Source organism: Crinia signifera, chromosome 1 (assembly GCF_055691185.1).
Source record: "Crinia signifera chromosome 1, ASM5569118v1, whole genome shotgun sequence".
NCBI lineage: Eukaryota > Metazoa > Chordata > Amphibia > Anura > Myobatrachidae > Crinia > Crinia signifera.
The window spans coordinates 54,103,038-54,123,235 of NC_139217.1; the positions used below are offsets into that span (position 1 = coordinate 54,103,038).

Below are 20,198 nucleotides of genomic sequence, written 5' to 3' on the forward strand. Positions count from 1 at the left end.
GAGAGGAGTGCTTGGAATACTGCAATGGTGGACAATGGTTTATGTATATATATCTATATATACACAAACACACACACACAGGTGAATGGGGCCTAGCAGAGAGGAGTGCTTGGAATACTGCAATGGTGGACAATGGTTTATGTATATATATCTATATATACACAAACACACACACACAGGTGAATGGGGCCTAGCAGAGAGGAGTGCATGGAATACTGCAATGGTGGACAATGGTTTATGTATATATATCTATATATACACAAACACACACACACACACAGGTGAATGGGGCCTAGCAGAGAGGAGTGCATGGAATACTGCAATGGTGGACAATGGTTTATGTATATATATCTATATATACACAAACACACACACACAGGTGAATGGGGCCTAGCAGAGAGGAGTGCTTGGAATACTGCAATGGTGGACAATGGTTTATGTATATATATCTATATATACACAAACACACACACACAGGTGAATGGGGCCTAGCAGAGAGGAGTGCTTGGAATACTGCAATGGTGGACAATGGTTTATGTATATATATCTATATATACACAAACACACACACACAGGTGAATGGGGCCTAGCAGAGAGGAGTGCTTGGAATACTGCAATGGTGGACATTGGTTATATGTATACACACAGACATGGGGCCCACCCAAAAAAAACAGTGACATGGTCGGGTGCACGGTTGCCAAACCAGTGCTTTATACACACTATATACATTGGTGGCAACAGTGGGCATGCATAGAAGAGCATTGGGAGTGCAAACATACCAGGTTGTTGTTCTGGGAGATGAGACAAGAAGGAGAGTCCAACTGCTGCGCCAGCGCTGTTTGCTATGTGGAAAAACATGGCGCCGGGGGAGTGTTTAGGAAATGCCACTCAAATAGGCTGGATCAAACGACGGACGCACCGACGGACGGACGACGGAGGCGGCAAAAAACACTCACGATCTGCATACGATTGACGGTCGGTCGGCCTGGGATTGACGGATCCTACCTGCAGCACGTAGGACCAAAGATGCGACCAAACGAGCGGCGTGAACGCGCATTTGATCGGAATCGGATCAAATAAATGTCAAAAACACACGATAGTACATACAATCTGCATACAACCGGTCGGAATTGGATCTAAATTGACAGAATCGTGCCCTAGTCGTCCTGGTGTGTACCCAGCATTAGTCTGGGTTATTGCTAGTGCTCACGTGAGGACCTGCAGATGTCTTACCTTAGCCTTGTACATGTATCCCAAAAAATTGGTTAATTCATCACTGCAGATCTCATTAGACCCACATACTTGTCCTGAGAGCTGCGGTTGCTATCACTGAGCATGTTGACAGTGATCATGTTGATATTCATCATGTCTACACGGACCCTGTGTGGACACAATAGCACATCGACAATAACATTCCCTGTAATCACTTACCTGGTTCCGATGGCTGCAGCGCTGCTTCTTGGTCCTGGCAGTCATGTGACTGTCACTCTGAGGGAGCGGCCATTTTGTGAGCATTTTAACCATAATACAGATGTAGCCAGCCGCATCTATCCTCCACCATGTCGCAATTTTGACATGCGTGGCGAAATGCGCGCACTCAATGCCGTAAGTGTGCAACGGAGTCGCACCCCTGACTCATTGTAAATACATCAGCCGGCAGAATGGCTCTCCAAGTCGCGGGTGCAACTTTCTGTGCCAAACAGGCACTAGCGGCCGCATTGCAGCCACATTGAGCATGGATACATCTGTACTTACCCCTAACTCTCCCTCTTGTGCCTAAGCTTACCCCACATCCCCTTCAATCTAACCATAACCTCCACCCACAAACTTATACCCCAGAGTCTAAGGGTGGTGTCACACGCTCCGGTGTTTCGCCACCCGGTGTCAGCAAGAGTGTGTGAAACAGCCCAAACCGTTAGGGCGGTTTCACAGGCTCCGGCTGACGCCGGGCGGTGAAACACTGCATGTACACAGTAGTTATTAATGGACAGGATTGTATCCATTCACACGGGACGGCCACAGCTCAGTTGCAGCCGGATGTCACCACTGGACAGGACGGCTGTGGCCATCCCGACCATTGTAAACTTCCATGTACGGCACGGCTTCTTGGCCGTGCTGGGTTTCGCCGCCCAGTGTCTGCCAGAGTCATTTGACCGGGTCCCATCATTTTAGCCCTGCGTGCGACAGCTATGCATCCCACAAGGCATATCCCATTCATATTAACATACCTGACTCCATTAGATAAATGAGTTGTAAATGAATGTGCATGTCGCTAATTTGAGATCTTCCTTGAATAACTTTATTCATTCAGACATTCCCCCGACATCACGGCTAGGAAGCCGCCAGATCACTCTACAGCATTCATGGGTTTAGCACTTTCCTGCAAAGCCTTACTCAGGGCAGATGGGGATTTCAAGCTCAATTACAATTAATTTAATTTAGAAGAGCAAGCATGGGTTTGTGTAGGCCCCATCAGCAGCCATAACTGCAAGCCTCGCTCAGACCCGTTAGTGAGGTATTTCCCAAATGTTTAGCGTGGGAGTTTTCACATATTCAGATGATGCTGGCTCTAATTTTAGAGCTAAGCACCAACAACATGGCTAAGTCTGTCCCTGTGTGTGGGAGACGATGGAGTCAAATAACCATCTGCTCTGAGGCAAGGAACCAGCAGCAGCTCCTGTGTGACATTAATAGTCTGCTGCACAGTGACCTTCTGTGAGATTATTCCCTGGGCCCCGTAGTACTCGCTGGGTCGCGGAACGTTGGCACCCGCAGATCGGAGAGCAGCGTGCCAGGGCTTGCTGTCATTACGTCTCACTGGGGCTGCCTGGATGCCGGAAAACATAGGTACAGTTCCAGTTTGTCCGCGTTAAGTGAGGGGGGTATTTATCAAAGCTTGGAGAGAGATTCATTACCCACCAATTAGATTTTCACAAGCACAGACTGTAAAATGTAAGGCAGAAGCTGATTGGCTAGTACTTTAACTCGTGCAATTTTATCTCTATGAACTGATAAATTATATACACTTTATTATACTGTATACAGTATATGTTTGTTGGGGGATCCAGACTTTGCGTCAATATGGTCAATACATTAAAAAGTTTTCCACAATTTTTCCCATTTTTGGAAGTTTTTCATACGTGCTAAAATATACAAATTGACACAATTTTTTTTTTAAACTTATTTCGATCTGTTCATGCGTTAACCCTTTGTGTGTTCATCTTTTGCTTGGTGTTATGAACTTTTTATCCAAGTTGCAGTTTTGGGGTCAACCTAGATACTGTCACCCTAATTGCTGTCAATCAACTGTTATCCCCATTTGTTGGTATAATTATGCTAGATCTGCTTTTTGGGAGTGCAGAAGGTATTGTACTGTTTATGCACTGGAGGCGGAGTGACTGGAGGCCCTACCCCTTTCCCTGATTGGCCCTTCTTGTAGCACAAGCAAATATATTCATTGATGTCTTCCAGTGGTTCCCAAACCTGGTCCTCCAGAACCCCTAACAGTTCACGTTTTCCAAGTCGCCCAGCCGCTGCACTGTGTATCACCAACTGTCACATTTTAAAAATCCACAGATGACCTGGAAAACGTGATCTGTTGGGGGGTACTGGAGGACCAGGGTTGGGAACCACTGTTTTAACCCATTGATGTTTTCTCGTCAATGGTTTCTTGTCATCAATGATGTAGAACCATTAGCGACCGTGCTGTGATGTCACTGCAGAACACCATTTCTCCATCAAGATTACACTCTAAAGAGATGAGAGAAAACAGAATCTGCCTCAATAAAGAAATACAACGTAACGTATTTGAGCGAATTAGTTCTGTTACAGATATTACATGGTGACTCTGTCAGGCAGAGGCATTGGAAATTGGAGAGCTCAGAAGATTGCGGCCAGTGGAAAATCTCAGCAATGGGGATTTCAGTTGTACCATGGAATGCAGTTCCAAGGAATATTGTGTTACTGTGGGTATGAGATAAGGCGGGAGAAGAGGACAGGAACACGGGCGGAGCAGGGAAATAGATCATGTTTTGGATCCTGATTATAATGGATACTAATAATGTTATTGAGTGTGCACATACAGCTTCACCCACATACCACACTTGTTTTACAATCGCCACGATACTATGGGTGAAGGAAACAGTACAAGAGGGTATCACAGGATAATATATCACATTGCTATATATACTGTTACAAAGTATAAAAAAGGTCAACTTTGATTACATTATTGGGCCCTATATATAGGCAGATATGCATCATTATACTATGGAATACCACTGCACATTATAGCTGCTGCTATGTTCCCAGGGCTGATCGTTACATGGTTCCGTGCAGCAAATGTCAATGACAGATTAGAGCGCAATTAGGCCCCTGCATAATGCATAACCCATAGGTGGACACAGTCTGTGGGTGGGGCATGGCACACCTCCTCACTGGCATGCTGACTACCAAATAAAAACGGGGTCTATTTGCTATTTAAAGTGCCAGCCAATCAGCTCCCAGCGGCTGACATGAGCTGATTGGCTGGTACGTTATCTCCATCCGAGTCTTAAATAGATCCTTTAATGTCCATGAAACTAGTTTTTGCATCAGACTAATTGGCAATTGTTCTGTTCACTCTGTGGCTGTTTGAATTTCCATTGCAATTAAGTAACATATCTGACATGCCTTCCTGTTGCACGCCTGGTGCTGTAGTCTTATGCAATGTCTTTATTTAGTACATAGCATAGAGATGCACCTGCTTCGGCGTCAGATTATCCCGGGAAACCACTTCCAATTGTTGGCAACTGCAATTAAGTAGATCGGGTTGCCATGACAGCCATTTTATAAACTGCAAACATATAAAATAAGTGAGGCGTAGCCGGATTGCTGAGATCAGATGCATGGAGGCTGTTTGCAACTGTTCATTTACAAACTGCATCGGAACTGATTACAATGACACATGTGTAGCACCATCATATATGGAGCTAGTCCTGTGGCGTATATAATGCCCTGATTGGGTACAGGTTGATCTAGCCATGGAGATGCTGATTGGCTACAAGTTGATCATGCCTTGTAAATGTTATTTTACTCAAATTGGTACAGTATGTTAATAATTCAGCTCTCATCGGGTATGCAGAGGGTAATACAACTGCGAATAACTTGCCACGTTACTCAGCTTAAACACTTTTGTTGGTAAGCTGCTCAATCAGAGGTGTGTCATTCAGGTTCCAAAAGGGAGGGGTGAATCTGGTTAGGAAAAAAAAACATTTTGTATCCCAATTGCACACTGAATGAGAAAATAACTACATATTAATCAGATAATACAGAGATCTTAGTTGCATATATCTGCAGATATAGGGCTAAGCCCCCAGGCCGTACATCAAGGCCTCTCTGTCACTGGGGGTCCCTAATACTGGGTGTGAGTCTGGGGTGTGGGCCCCCAACATGCCGACACAGGCTGAGTACTCCAGGGCAGCACACAAATGAATATTAGTAAGGGTTAATAAGAAGCACATAAGTGCTATGTAGGGAAGTGAAGGTGGGATTAAAATACAAAATGTATACAATGTGATAGGAAAAATAAGAGTTAATAAAGTGTTAGGGTGTGCTAACCTGGAGCAGACCAGCCCTACCAACACAGGGGGCACCACATTCCCAAACCCATCCCATAAGCAATAACATATATGTCTGGGCTTAATAGCCCAGTGTAAGGCCACATGATAATGGCTTATAACGTCTGAGAGCCAGCTTACCTGGAGATACCCCTGGCTTCTCCAATGGCACTCAGGAGTCAGCAATCCCTCCTAATGCTGACCCATCTATGCCTCTCAACTGCACAACACTTTTGTTGGTAAGCTGCTCAATCAGAGGTGTGTCATTCAGGTGCCAAAAGGGAGGGGTAAATCTGGTTAGGAAAAAAAAAACAGTTTGTATCCCAATTGCACACTGAATGACAGAGAGGCCTTGACGTACGGCCTGGGGGCTTAGCCCTATATCTGCAGATATATGCAACCAAGATCTCTGTATTATCTGATTAATATGTAGTTATTTTCTCATTCAGTGTGCAATTGGGATACAAACTGTTTTTTTTTCCTAACCAGATTTACCCCTCCCTTTTGGCACCTGAATGACACACCTCTGATTGAGCAGCTTACCAACAAAAGTGTTGTGCAGTTGAGAGGCATAGATGGGTCAGCATTAGGAGGGATTGCTGACTCCTGAGTGCCATTGGAGAAGCCAGGGGTATCTCCAGGTAAGCTGGCTCTCAGACGTTATAAGCCATTATCATGTGGCCTTACACTGGGCTGTTAAGCCCAGACATATATGTTATTGCTTATGGGATGGGTTTGGGAATGTGGTGCCCCCTGTGTTGGTAGGGCTGGTCTGCTCCAGGTTAGCACACCCTAACACTTTATTAACTCTTATTTTTCCTATCACATTGTATATATTTTGTATTTTAATCCCACCTTCACTTCCCTACATAGCACTTATGTGCTTCTTATTAACCCTTACTAATTTTCATTTGTGTGCTGCCCTGGAGTACTCAGCCTGTGTCGGCATGTTGGGGGCCCACACCCCAGACTCACACCCAGTATTAGGGACCCCCAGTGACAGAGAGGCCTTGCCTGGGGGCTTAGCCCTATATCTGCAGATATATGCAACCAAGATCTCTGTATTATCTGATTAATATGTAGTTATTTTCTCATTCAGTGTGCAATTGGGATACAAACTGTTTTTTTTTCTTACTCAGCTTAAACCTTTTGACGTCAGTTTTGTTGTTCGGGCCAATGGCCAATTTAAATTTGTCAGTATAATAGGCAAAACTAGTGCTTGTGACTTGTTCCCATCATAAAATATGAGGACTAACAGAAGTCCTGTCCCTCACCACATAACTGAACATAATGCTGGCCACACATCAGACCAACTGTCCTCCAACCATCCCTCTAGTTGGTTGGATGGAACAGAAACCTGGTACTGGGTAGGAGCAAATGTAATTTGTAATTAAGTCATTTGTTTCCCAAACCGGAAAATGGACAACAACTGTCACTCAGACAATGTACTGTAGTTGGACCTATTTGATTTAAACAATTTCACTGAATGTTTTTGTCCATTCTCCTGTTTTTGAGCAAATTGCTTATTGGCATTTGCCCCCATACCAGATTTTTAGTCCAACCAACGAACTAGTTGGATGGTTGGAGGAAAGTTGGTCTGGTGTGTGGCCAGCATTAGGATGACTACACACATCAGACCAACTTTTCACCTGCTCAGAGGTGGTGAAGTGAGATTTGCTGTAAACCTACAAAATAATTGTTGCCAAATATTTATTGTGGACAACTGAATAGTTAGGATAAAAGCCCTGTGTTTTTTTTTTTTTTTACCGTGAAAATGTGTTATCATGGTTAATTGAATTCCCCCCTGTGATGTAATGGCGCAGTGTATTTAGGATTGGTTTGCGCTGTTGTGCGCTCCTACCAAGCCAATTATATTCTAGCTAACATTTATCTAGTACGTCCATGGGGGCCGATTTATACCCTTTCGTACAGGTCCAAATTTGGCCCCATTTTCAAAGGTGGGGGAAGGGACAGGGGCGGGCAGAGGGTAGCTGCATGAAAATGCTGGGTGTTCCCCTGGGAAGGCAGACGGGTCGATGCATGCTAGCGAGGGAATGTGGGGGGGGGTGTTTGGCGGGAGGTCGACGGGGCGGTGGCTGGCGCTGACCTGTTCACTCGCTAAGCTGTGAGTATATGCAGCAATTGGCCCATAACGTGTTCAGCAATGGGACTGCCCCCTTTCTCTTTGGACGCTCAGCCCCCTTTCTCTCTGAGTGCACCATTAGTGGGCATCATGTTAACCTGCCATATCCAATCAGGCAGTGTAAACGATAGCTGATAATGTTCCGGTTTGTGTGACTCCTCAGAATGCATCCTGGCTTCCATGTTCTGTCTGCTGTGTTCCTGGCCTGCTTTAAACAGCTTCATCATTGCGGATTTCCTCGGGGCCCTGGTTTGAGTGCACTGAGCACTGAGCTGTCAGTTACTAACATACTGTACTGTGTTACTACTGCGGCAGCTCTGCCTCCATTATTAATGAAGTCACACGTTCATGGCTTCTCAAGTTGTGCTGGCAGAGCAAAAAAGGCATCAATGACGTTTCTCGAAAGATGATTTAATAAGCATATTTTCTACGGCCTGACGCACCATCTGTAGTCCTATCTGCATGCTATCATTGTTGACTAGTAAAATAAAGATACAGTCATCTAAATGTGCTGAGATCATATGACGTGGTAGGTAGTAGGCATCAGAGATTTGGTAAGAAATCTCCAGTGTTTTTTAAAGCGGCAATCATTTATACTGCAAAATCAAACTGGTTTTGCAGTGTATATGATTGCTGCTTTAAAAAAAGCCTGGAGGAGATTTCTTACCAAATCTCTCACTTTCTGAATCTCTCATCCGATTACATTTCACCCCAGGTTTATGTTGTGATGTGACCTAGTACATGACAGCAAGCATCCTGTTTTCATTGAGTGGCATGTAAATAACATGAAGAAGACGTATATATTAATGTGGTGTATATATAGGGTAGATGTGCTGTAACCAATATTAACCATACAGGTGTTACCTGAATGACCTATCATTTTAGTAAAAGTTGTACTTAGGAAATCCATACCTCCCAACTTGTGAAATACAAAAGTCGGGACCTGCGCCTGCGCCCAAAATTTGGGGGCATGGCCTAGCAGTCAGCGTGCCCGGTACCTCGCTGCGCTCGTCACACTATTTTATTCTCCCTCTATAGGTGTCATGGACACAAATACAGGGACAAAGTGCCGGCATTGCAACAGTCGGGATTCCTGCGTCGGTATTTCGACCGGCGGGATTCCGACCGCCGGCATATTGACCGCATCCCCTGCTGTCATATTGAAAAATGCTCTGATGTTCAGTCAAAGTACTTGTGTGTCTCCTGGTTTACATAGTTGAAATTGTGTTTGGTCTTATTAATCTGAGTACAAGGAATTCTTGGGCCGATTCAGACCTGGTCCCGCAGCTCCGAAATCGTCACTGTCCCCGATGGTGCGGGTATGTGCAGGCGCGATTATGCAGGTCTGAATTACTGACATTCAGATTTGGAACCACTTCCCCAGCACTGTCCAGTATCCTGAGCACTGCTCCAAGATATTGGGCCTTATTCTAGTTCACTCTTTCTGACAAAATCCTTCTTAGGTGGACAAAACCATGTGCACTGCAGGGGGGCAGATGTAACATGTGCAGAGAGAATTAGATTTGGGTGAGTTATTTTGTTTCTGTGCAGGGTAAATACTGACTGCTTTATTTTTACACTGCAATATAGATCTCACTTTGAAGTAAAACCCCACCCAAATCTAATTCTCTCTGCACAAGTAACATCTGCCCCACCTGCAGTGCACATGGTTTTGTCTATCTAAGAAGGACCTGTGCTATTAGTTTTCCTAATCTTGCTGGAGGGCTGGGTGCAGGTAGCATGGAGCACTTCTGCGCCATGGGGCATTTACTCAAAGATATGTCATGCTATTTGCATTACCCAGAATTGCTTTACCCAGAATTCCATCCCAGCTGGAGATTGAAGTTACAAAACATTGCTTATGTCATGCATTCCTTGGCCGTCATGTTCTGCGAGCTCTTCCTGATTGCGGCTACTACATGCTGCACCATGGCCGTTCCGTGGCGTGACTCTGTTAATGCTGGTATTGCGCTACGCATTTCTGTCATATAAAATAGGGTAACCACGCGTCTCCATGGCAGAAGCTCTCACTTGTGTAAACAGCGATATAGATTTTCTTGTGTCATTATTTATGCTCCTTAGTAGTTATAATGAATGAAAATAATCCATAAGTAAGGGGGGGTACACACCAGAACGATTAGGGCTCAATTCCATCAATCTGGATCCAATTCCGACCAATTGGATGCAGATTGTGTGTAGATTGGGCATGTTTAGGTCCAATTCCGATCCGATTCCAATCCGATGCGCGTCCCCGCTGTCGTTTGGTCGTTTTACAGATCCTACCTGCTGCAGTGAGGATCTGTAAAAGATCCATTCAACTGGATACAGACTCAATATACAAAAACAAGTTGTGGGATATGGCCTTTCAATGGCGCAATGCTGCCTCTAGTGCGTACTCGTCCCTAGTTATCACCAAATAACCAAAACAATAATACAGAAATATACAAATAGGATTTTCCAAACTGTATGAGGCGCAAAAAACTGTCCAGATGTTATCCCAACAGTCAAATTTCCATCCAATCTTCCTAACCGTTATACAGTGGGTCTCGGAGCGTATCAGGAAAAAGAAGAAAGAAGACCACCGATTAGATGTAAACTAGATCAGAAGACTTTTACTAATGAAGTCAAGAGAGTTGAAGAGCACAAGTGGGCGTACCCAACTCACAGTAGGGATAGCACTGTATGTGCACGTAGCGGGTACTTGTTCCGTTATTTGCGAATCTTCTATATTCTCCCTCTCGGCTCTCAGTGTTGTATGCACCATAAAAGAAATTTGAACAAAAATGTGTGACTCTGAATAGATCAATACTATATATATTATTGTGACAGGAGAAGAGCTTTCTAGGCGCACCTCACTCACTTATAACAGGAGGGAGGCACACATATAAAGGTTTCTTTTCCAGTGTTAGTGCATCAGGTATATACACAAGTGAAGTGAGGAATAGTAGGCGTACCCTACTCACGGTAAAAGTAGGATGGTCTAAGCCCGTAACAGGTTCTTTGTCTTTCTATTCAGAAAGAATTTCGTGACTTGTTCCACAAGTTGTGAATCTTCTATGTTTCCCCTCTTTGCTCCCGGTTTTTTGTGTACCGTAGAGACAAAAATTAAACAACAGTGTGTGACTCCAGATAAATCAATACTGTGTGTGTGTGTTTTATAACGGGAAATAGACTTTGTAGGCGCACCTCACTCACTTATAACAAGAGGGAGGCACACATATAAAGGTTTCTTTCTCGATATAGTTGCATCAGGTGTGTGCACAAGTGAATTCAAGAATGGTAGGCGTACCCTACTCACGGTTAAGGTAAGATGGTATAGGCCCGTAGCAGGTTCTTTGCCTTCCTCTTTCAGAAATTCGTGACAATTATAATTATCTCCGTCCCATGCGTGTGGGTATTAAAAAGACAAAAAAAGGTGCAATGTGTAGTCTCGTCATTAAATTTCTATATCTCAATAGATAATTTATGAGATTGTGAGATATTTCTAATACCAATGATTATGGTGAAATACTGTGTATATCCGTACCAAAACTCACACAGAAAGGTGTTCTCAGATTGTGCATAAAGGTATCTTTTGGTGCTCTCAGTTTGTGAGTAGATATCCTCCACCAGATCACAAAGAAGTTTCTATACCCCATGTGAATAGAACATTTTGAGTGTAGATCGTATCGGCGTACCCCGACTTACGATTAGACAGATGTTTGTACTCCCGTAGCGTTTTCTTTATGCCCTGGTTTGTTGGTGTTGTACTGGAGTATTCTCATCCAGACAAATACCCAAAACGTAGAGGGCAAAAAAGAAAAAAAGGACTGTTTCAGAGTTTGTACCCCAGGAGCAGGAATTCTCCCTATTTGGCAGTCTAATGCCCCAATAAATGCTCAGTGTTTTTCCTCCGTAAAAAGACTTTTTTATTTTCCACTTAAAAATCCTTCATCCCCACAATGATAGGATGTTACAAATCCCAACAGATAAGACCCACAGTGGTCATACACAAGATAAAGTTCAAGATAAAATGTCCAAAAAAATACAAAAATATAAAAAAATAAAAAAAAAACTTTTTTAAAAAATTTCAAGTTTTATACATACATCCAGTGTCGGATAGGATAGATGTGATGGCTGCTCACTCTCCACACAGACTGCCGACGCGTTTCGGTGTAGGACACCTTTATCAAGGCATGTCTTGATAAAGGTGTCCTACACCGAAACGCGTCGGCAGTCTGTGTGGAGAGTGAGCAGCCATCACATCTATCCTATCCGACACTGGATGTATGTATAAAACTTGAAATTTTTTAAAAAAGTTTTTTTTTTATTTTTTTATATTTTTGTATTTTTTTGGACATTTTATCTTGAACTTTATCTTGTGTATGACCACTGTGGGTCTTATCTGTTGGGATTTGTAACATCCTATCATTGTGGGGATGAAGGATTTTTAAGTGGAAAATAAAAAAGTCTTTTTACGGAGGAAAAACACTGAGCATTTATTGGGGCATTAGACTGCCAAATAGGGAGAATTCCTGCTCCTGGGGTACAAACTCTGAAACAGTCCTTTTTTTCTTTTTTGCCCTCTACGTTTTGGGTATTTGTCTGGATGAGAATACTCCAGTACAACACCAACAAACCAGGGCATAAAGAAAACGCTACGGGAGTACAAACATCTGTCTAATCGTAAGTCGGGGTACGCCGATACGATCTACACTCAAAATGTTCTATTCACATGGGGTATAGAAACTTCTTTGTGATCTGGTGGAGGATATCTACTCACAAACTGAGAGCACCAAAAGATACCTTTATGCACAATCTGAGAACACCTTTCTGTGTGAGTTTTGGTACGGATATACACAGTATTTCACCATAATCATTGGTATTAGAAATATCTCACAATCTCATAAATTATCTATTGAGATATAGAAATTTAATGACGAGACTACACATTGCACCTTTTTTTGTCTTTTTAATACCCACACGCATGGGACGGAGATAATTATAATTGTCACGAATTTCTGAAAGAGGAAGGCAAAGAACCTGCTACGGGCCTATACCATCTTACCTTAACCGTGAGTAGGGTACGCCTACCATTCTTGAATTCACTTGTGCACACACCTGATGCAACTATATCGAGAAAGAAACCTTTATATGTGTGCCTCCCTCTTGTTATAAGTGAGTGAGGTGCGCCTACAAAGTCTATTTCCCGTTATAAAACACACACACACAGTATTGATTTATCTGGAGTCACACACTGTTGTTTAATTTTTGTCTCTACGGTACACAAAAAACCGGGAGCAAAGAGGGGAAACATAGAAGATTCACAACTTGTGGAACAAGTCACGAAATTCTTTCTGAATAGAAAGACAAAGAACCTGTTACGGGCTTAGACCATCCTACTTTTACCGTGAGTAGGGTACGCCTACTATTCCTCACTTCACTTGTGTATATACCTGGGGCGAAATGTAATAGAGTGCGATTTTTTAGACATGTGCGATTTTTGGTCAAAAACGGCCGAAATCGCACATTTTCCGAAAATCGCACATTTAATAGGTTGAAAATCGCGGTAAAAAATCGCACTTTTTACCGCGAAATCGCACTTTTAGAAGTGCGATTTTTAGTCACATTTCAATTCGCATCCAGATGTTTTCCCATTATAAAGTATACAACTCGCAAATGTAATAGGGTGCGATTTTTGGTCAATGTTACCAAAAATCGCAAAAAAAATAGACCAGGTTCTGACAGGCGAATTTGACAGAACCATGCACAGATCATTGAGATCTGTGCATGGTTCTGTTAATAAAAATGTGTAAAAGTGTTTTTATAAAAAAAAAACGGCGTGGGGTCCCCCCTCCTAAGCATAACCAGCCCCGGGCTCATTGAGCCGGACCTGGTTCCAAAAATACGGGGGGACAAAAAGCATAGGGGTCCCCCGTATTTCTGAAACCAGCCCCGGACTCTTGGACCGGTCCTGGTTCCAAAAATACGGGGGACAAAAAATCTGGGGGTCCCCCGTATTTTGAAACCAGCACCGGGCTCCAACAGCCCGCGGTGTCATGCCACAGCCGGGGGACACTTTTTATACAAGGTCCCCCGGCCAAAACATGAGCACCGTGGCTGGTCAGCCTTGGACGGGGTACCTGGAGGAGTGGGGACCCCCCCAATAAAGGGGTCCCCCCCCCCCAGGCTTCACCCGTCCAGGGCTGAAGCCCGGGGCTGTCACCGGCGTCCGTGGCCAGTGGACGCCGGCCTGATAGGGTTAAATCCATCATACATATCATTACATTGCTTTTTACTGGCGAACTACAAGTGCCAGCAGACCTCCCCCGCATGCTGGGACTTGGAGAACCACAAGTCCCAGCATGCGGGGCATTAATGGGCCCGCTGGGACTTGTAGTCCACCTGTAAAAAGAATGTTTATAAAAAACACACACACAGAGAAGTACAAGTTTATTACACACACACACCTCAATTTTACACCAGCGTTACTTACCATTCCTGGATCCAGCGCTGGTCTGGCTGCTTCTCAGCCGGCTCCCCCCGCACTGACAGGCAGCGGGGAGAAGCGGCTGTCTCCGTCGCTTCTAACAGCCTCTGTAGCGCTGTCCGAGTGCTACAGAGGCTGAGAGCGTGATTGGCTGAGCTACAGTATGCGTCTCCATGGAGACGCATAGCTCAGTCCTGATTGGCTGAGCTATGCGTCTCCATGGAGACGCATACTGTAGCTCAGCCAATCACGCTCTCAGCCTCTGTAGCACTCGGACAGCGCTACAGAGGCTGTTAGAAGCGACGGAGACAGCCGCTTCTCCCCGCTGCCTGTCAGTGCGGGGGGAGCCGGCTGAGAAGCAGCCAGACCAGCGCTGGATCCAGGAATGGTAAGTAACGCTGGTGTAAAATTGAGGTGTGTGTGTGTAATAAACTTGTACTTCTCTGTGTGTGTGTTTTTTATAAACATTCTTTTTACAGGTGGACTACAAGTCCCAGCGGGCCCATTAATGCCCCGCATGCTGGGACTTGTGGTTCTCCAAGTCCCAGCATGCGGGGGAGGTCTGCTGGCACTTGTAGTTCGCCAGTAAAAAGCAATGTAATGATATGTATGATGGATTTAACCCTATCAGGCCGGCGTCCACTGGCCACGGACGCCGGTGACAGCCCCGGGCTTCAGCCCTGGACGGGTGAAGCCTGGGGGGGGGGACCCCTTTATTGGGGGGGTCCCCACTCCTCCAGGTACCCCGTCCAAGGCTGACCAGCCACGGTGCTCATGTTTTGGCCGGGGGACCTTGTATAAAAAGTGTCCCCCGGCTGTGGCATGACACCGCGGGCTGTTGGAGCCCGGTGCTGGTTTCAAAATACGGGGGACCCCCAGATTTTTTGTCCCCCGTATTTTTGGAACCAGGTCCGGCTCAATGAGCCCGGGGCTGGTTATGCTTAGGAGGGGGGACCCCACGCCGTTTTTTTTTAAACTTTTTTTTTTTGGAACAAAATCGCATTTATGAAAATGCGCACATTTTCATGACTGAAAATGCGCACATTTTCATGACTAAAAATCGCGGCAAATCGCATTTTTTGCCGCTAATTCGCATCTCATTACATATGCGAATTCGCGGCAAAAAACGCGATTTTTAAAGGTGCGATTTGGTGCGATTTTTTTTTTAGTCTAAAAATCGCACCCTATTACATTTCGCCCCTGATGCACTAACACTGGAAAAGAAACCTTTATATGTGTGCCTCCCTCCTGTTATAAGTGAGTGAGGTGCGCCTAGAAAGCTCTTCTCCTGTCACAATAATATATATAGTATTGATCTATTCAGAGTCACACATTTTTGTTCAAATTTCTTTTATGGTGCATACAACACTGAGAGCCGAGAGGGAGAATATAGAAGATTCGCAAATAACGGAACAAGTACCCGCTACGTGCACATACAGTGCTATCCCTACTGTGGGTAGGCCCACTTGTGCTCTTCAACTCTCTTGACTTCATTAGTAAAAGTCTTCTGATCTAGTTTACATCTAATCGGTGGTCTTCTTTCTTCTTTTTCCTGATACGCTCCGAGACCCACTGTATAACGGTTAGGAAGATTGGATGGAAATTTGACTGTTGGGATAACATCTGGACAGTTTTTTGCGCCTCATACAGTTTGGAAAATCCTATTTGTATATTTCTGGATACAGACTCAGATCGGATTGGGATCAGATTGGATGCAGATCGTTAGCAGATTGTGTGGCTCCAACAGATCGTGCGAGCATCACACAATCTGCTAACGATCTACTTACAATCAGGATCGTTCTGGTGTGTACCAGGCCTAACCTCGTCTGAGGCAATGCTCTTCTGTGGAGCAGCCAACATGTACTGAGGGACGTTCTCAGAGGGCGATGTTCTCAGAAGCGCTGTGCTTCCTGCAGCCTGGTTGTTTTTTCATGCACATTTTGCATGATACACTAAAGAAAAACACGGTACGTGCCACATGGCACACAGAGGCTCAGTGTATGAGGACTTCTGCATTGTAGTATTGCTCTGTGGGGGATATGGTCACTACGTCAACAAGCATTAGGTCGACATGACTGAAGGTCGACATGCATGAATGTTGACATGGCTTAGGCCGAAAAGGACATTAAGTCGACATGGGGAAGGTCGACAGTAAAAAAAAAAAGGTCGACATGGGGTTTTTACTTGTTTTTTCAAGCCGACATGTGCCGACAGGCGGGTTTTTATGCCCTACCATCCATTAGGGCGTGGTGGGAGAATAATATAGTGTGCCGAGCGTAGCAAGCCACCGAGCCCAAAGCATGGTGAGTGCAGCGAGCCATGCGAGGGGACTCGTGCACTTTTTTAGTGTCAATGTCTACTGCCACTGTTCAATGCAACATTATGGTGCCCATGTTGACTGTGTCGACATTTGGGCAAAAAAAGTGAAAAACCCCATATCGACCTTTATTGATATATAGGTTTTGTCCGATGATAATTTTATATTGAAGTTTTTATTGCTCTATGTTTGTTTGGGGTGATCCATCTATTTTCTTCCATAGACCTACAGAATACTTTCCTGGTGACATCTATGTATATAAAAGGCAAATGACCCCTCACCTCTGAGGTGAAGTACCGCCAGTGACCACTAGAGGCCACTTGACTGACCAAATTGCTCCTTAACTGAAACTAAAGGCATAATGATCTGTTTCGAACTTGCTGGGTTTCAGGGCTTTTAACTAGTCTTACAATAATTTCCCTGGATGCTTTGCTGCTGCCCCCCCCCCCCCCCCCATATACCACCTCTCCCCCATAACCCAGGATCATAATCTACTCCACAGTACTTTATATCTCCCCATTTTATCTCTTTCCAAGCAATTGCTAAATCTCCCCGCACAATGTAGATTGGGTGAATGTAGTGTGGAATGTATGGGGGAAACCTATATATGAGGCACTTTATCTGAGATATTACCGGTACATGTCGGCTGCACACGAACAGTCAGGTATTGAATAAAATTCCATTTACTCGCTGCAAAGAAGACTGAACATTATGAAGTGTTATCCATTTATAAGTAGGAGGTATATGTTGTAGAAGTGACATTCTTCATTTTCTACTCCCACCTAACTTCTCCAGCAGATGCTTACAGATAATGTGGTGTGATAAGAACTGCTACTTGTGTGATAATGTGTTATTATTGTGTGAGTTCTGGAAGGCAAGCGGGGGTATTGTGTCAGTACCACTGGAATCTGAAGATAAAAGTAATGATCTAAGAGGGGGTTATTCAGAATTGATCGCTCGACTGCTCATTTGCAGGTAATCGCCACCCAGCCACAGTGAAATCCTGCCCTGTGCAAGCCGGCAAATCACTCACAAATATATCGCAGGCCTGAGATTAGCTACAAATCCATTCACAACTAAAGACCCCCATACACTATGCGATTTGAGCACCATTTCACCCGATTCAGATGAATTGGGCCATTAAATTGGCCCAATTCGCACATGTAGACATCCCGCACGACCCGATGCGCTGTCCCGTGCACATCGGAGTCGGGAGGTCGGACGGGCTGCACATCAGATTTGATAAATCTGATGTGCAGCCCTGAGCCGTGCTGGGGATGCCGGCTACCAGAGAGCCGGGCGGTGGGAGCAGGGAGGGGCAGGGGAGGAAGCCGCTGCTGTCAGCGCGCCAGCAGGGGGCGGCACAGGGACAAGTGAGCAAGGCAGGAGAAGACACTGCCAGCGGCGGGAGCAGTGGCTTCCTCCCCTGCCCGGCTCCCTACACCCCCCGCGCTCCCTCTGCCCGGCTCTCTGGCCACGGGCATCCCCCCCAGCTGCCATCCCCCGCTCCCTGGTCCCATTGCCGGTGTCCGCCCCCTGCAGCTCCCCAGGAACTGCATGTAATAAATCGCATGTGATTTATCACATGCATAACTTGGCATAACAGTGCCAAATCGTGTGTAGCAAGATTTCATCGCAGGACAGCCTCGCGCATGTGTAATAGGACGCAGTCGATTGATTATTGCAGAATGTCTGTGCTTCACGTATCGACATTTCAAATAATGACATTGTGAAAAATTCTGCATTGGCCCACATTTTAAATGTCGACTTTTGACTTAAAATGGGTGCAGATTAAAAAAATTTAGGCCGACGACACTACCGACACGGCGAGATGTCGGTCATTCACACTTAACGAAATAGCGCACGATAGTCCGCTCAAACTTTTACAGCTGCAGTCAGCTGTAGGCTGCCGGGTCATTGTGTCGTGTGGGTCTTGCGGAGACCACCCCGATGTCGATGGACAGGAGCGTGCGATGGTGCGCACACGTTATGTTATATCTTCTAATGTATATTCATCCAAACAGACCGGTAATTCAGTCCAAATTCCATTAAACTTTATAATAGACCTGGCATTAAATAATTGATGGTACTTGTTTCCTAGCACGGCGCCCATCGCATACCATCGCATGCCTTAATTAGTGGTATGCGATGGTATGAGATGGGACCTAAGAGCCGTACTGTACAATTTTAATATTGATGCGATTTCTAATTGTACAAGCACCCTGATGGGTGATTACTATGTTAAATGCAACCCCATTGTTAACGCCACCCCCACTATCAACGCCAACCCGAAGCGTGGCGAGTGCAGTGAACCCGCGAGGGGCGTCGGTACACGTTCTACGACCTTTTCATGCCCCCACTATCCACGTCGGGGTGGAGTTGACTTTATATAGTGTGGCGAGCACAGCGAGCCACTAAGCCCGAAGCGTGGCGAGCAGACGCGGAATACTAATAGATCGCGATGCGATCAAAACAATGTAATAAGATTAAAATCGTGGGCGCCGTGTTAGGAAACAAGTGCCTAATTGATTATATGTAAAACAGGGACAACTAACAGAAGCTTCTGCGCGTACAATACTGTATCAGTGTACCTTGGAGCTCTCTCCCTATCATGTCTTGTTTACTGAATTGGATTACCATATTTTATTTTAAAATTTAAATATTCATGTTTAAAATGAGTAAATTACCCCAGACAATTGGATTATATGAATTGCACCTAATATGCAATTTTTTTCCCCTTCAATTATTGAAGCAGATGTATTAACCCTTAACAAGAGATAAATACAAGGGTGATGAGAGATAAACGTCCAGCCAATCAGCTCCTTACTGACTTTTTTCAAACACGGCCTGTAAACATGGCAGTTGGCAGGTGATTGGCTGGGCATTTATCTCTCTTTGGCCCTTATTCTGAATCGGACGGTACGGCCCGCGTGCGGCCGTACCGCCGATGTTTTTAGTCTGCACATGCGCAGAGGTCAATCTGCGCATGTGCAGCCCCATTCGCCGCAGACGTATTTCGTCCGCCGCAAAGGGGGCGTATAGGGGCGTGAGGGGCTTCATACCCTCATTTCCCTTTGTATACGCCCCGCGTTTCATGGGCGTTCCCATGCAAACGCGGGGCGTATGCATGCTAATCAGGGTATGACGCCACTGATGGGGGCGGAAAGCTGACGTCGCCGGATGTCAGCTCTCAGCCCCCATACAAGCTATCACACGGACGATTGTCCGTGTGGTCTCAGCTTGCGGGAGCTGCTGTGGCGTGCGGCCCTGCCTTCGATGGTCGACGACCATCGAATGCAGGGGGCAGCTCCCACCATGGTGGAGGCGTACGCCCCACCATTTTTATGCGGATCGCCAGCCGTCCGTGTACGGACGGCCGTGGCGATCCGTCTCGTGGGCGGGGATTGGTTTGTGCGGCCGGAGCACCGTGTGCGGCTCCGGCCGCACCAACCAGAATAAGGGCCTTTATCACCCTTGCATTTATCTCTTAGGCTTAAGCCTTAATACATCTGCCCCATAATTATTTAACATTTGGCACTTTCCCTGGAAAATGGAGACAGATGGCTACAGTACTGTGTGGTTCTGCAAAACCATTTGCCAAAATAGCCTCGAACGGCAACTTTTTGTTGATAATTATAATAAAGTGACCGGGTTCTATTAATGGCAGAAACTCTT

General features: G+C 45.3%; 1 protein-coding gene across 6 annotated transcripts in view; it reads left to right on the forward strand.

Moving 5' to 3' along the window:
- ABLIM2 (actin binding LIM protein family member 2) overlaps nt 1-20,198 on the forward strand; it is a 161,873-nt gene that overhangs the window by 51,870 nt on the left and 89,805 nt on the right. The gene's annotated exons all lie outside the window — the stretch shown is intronic.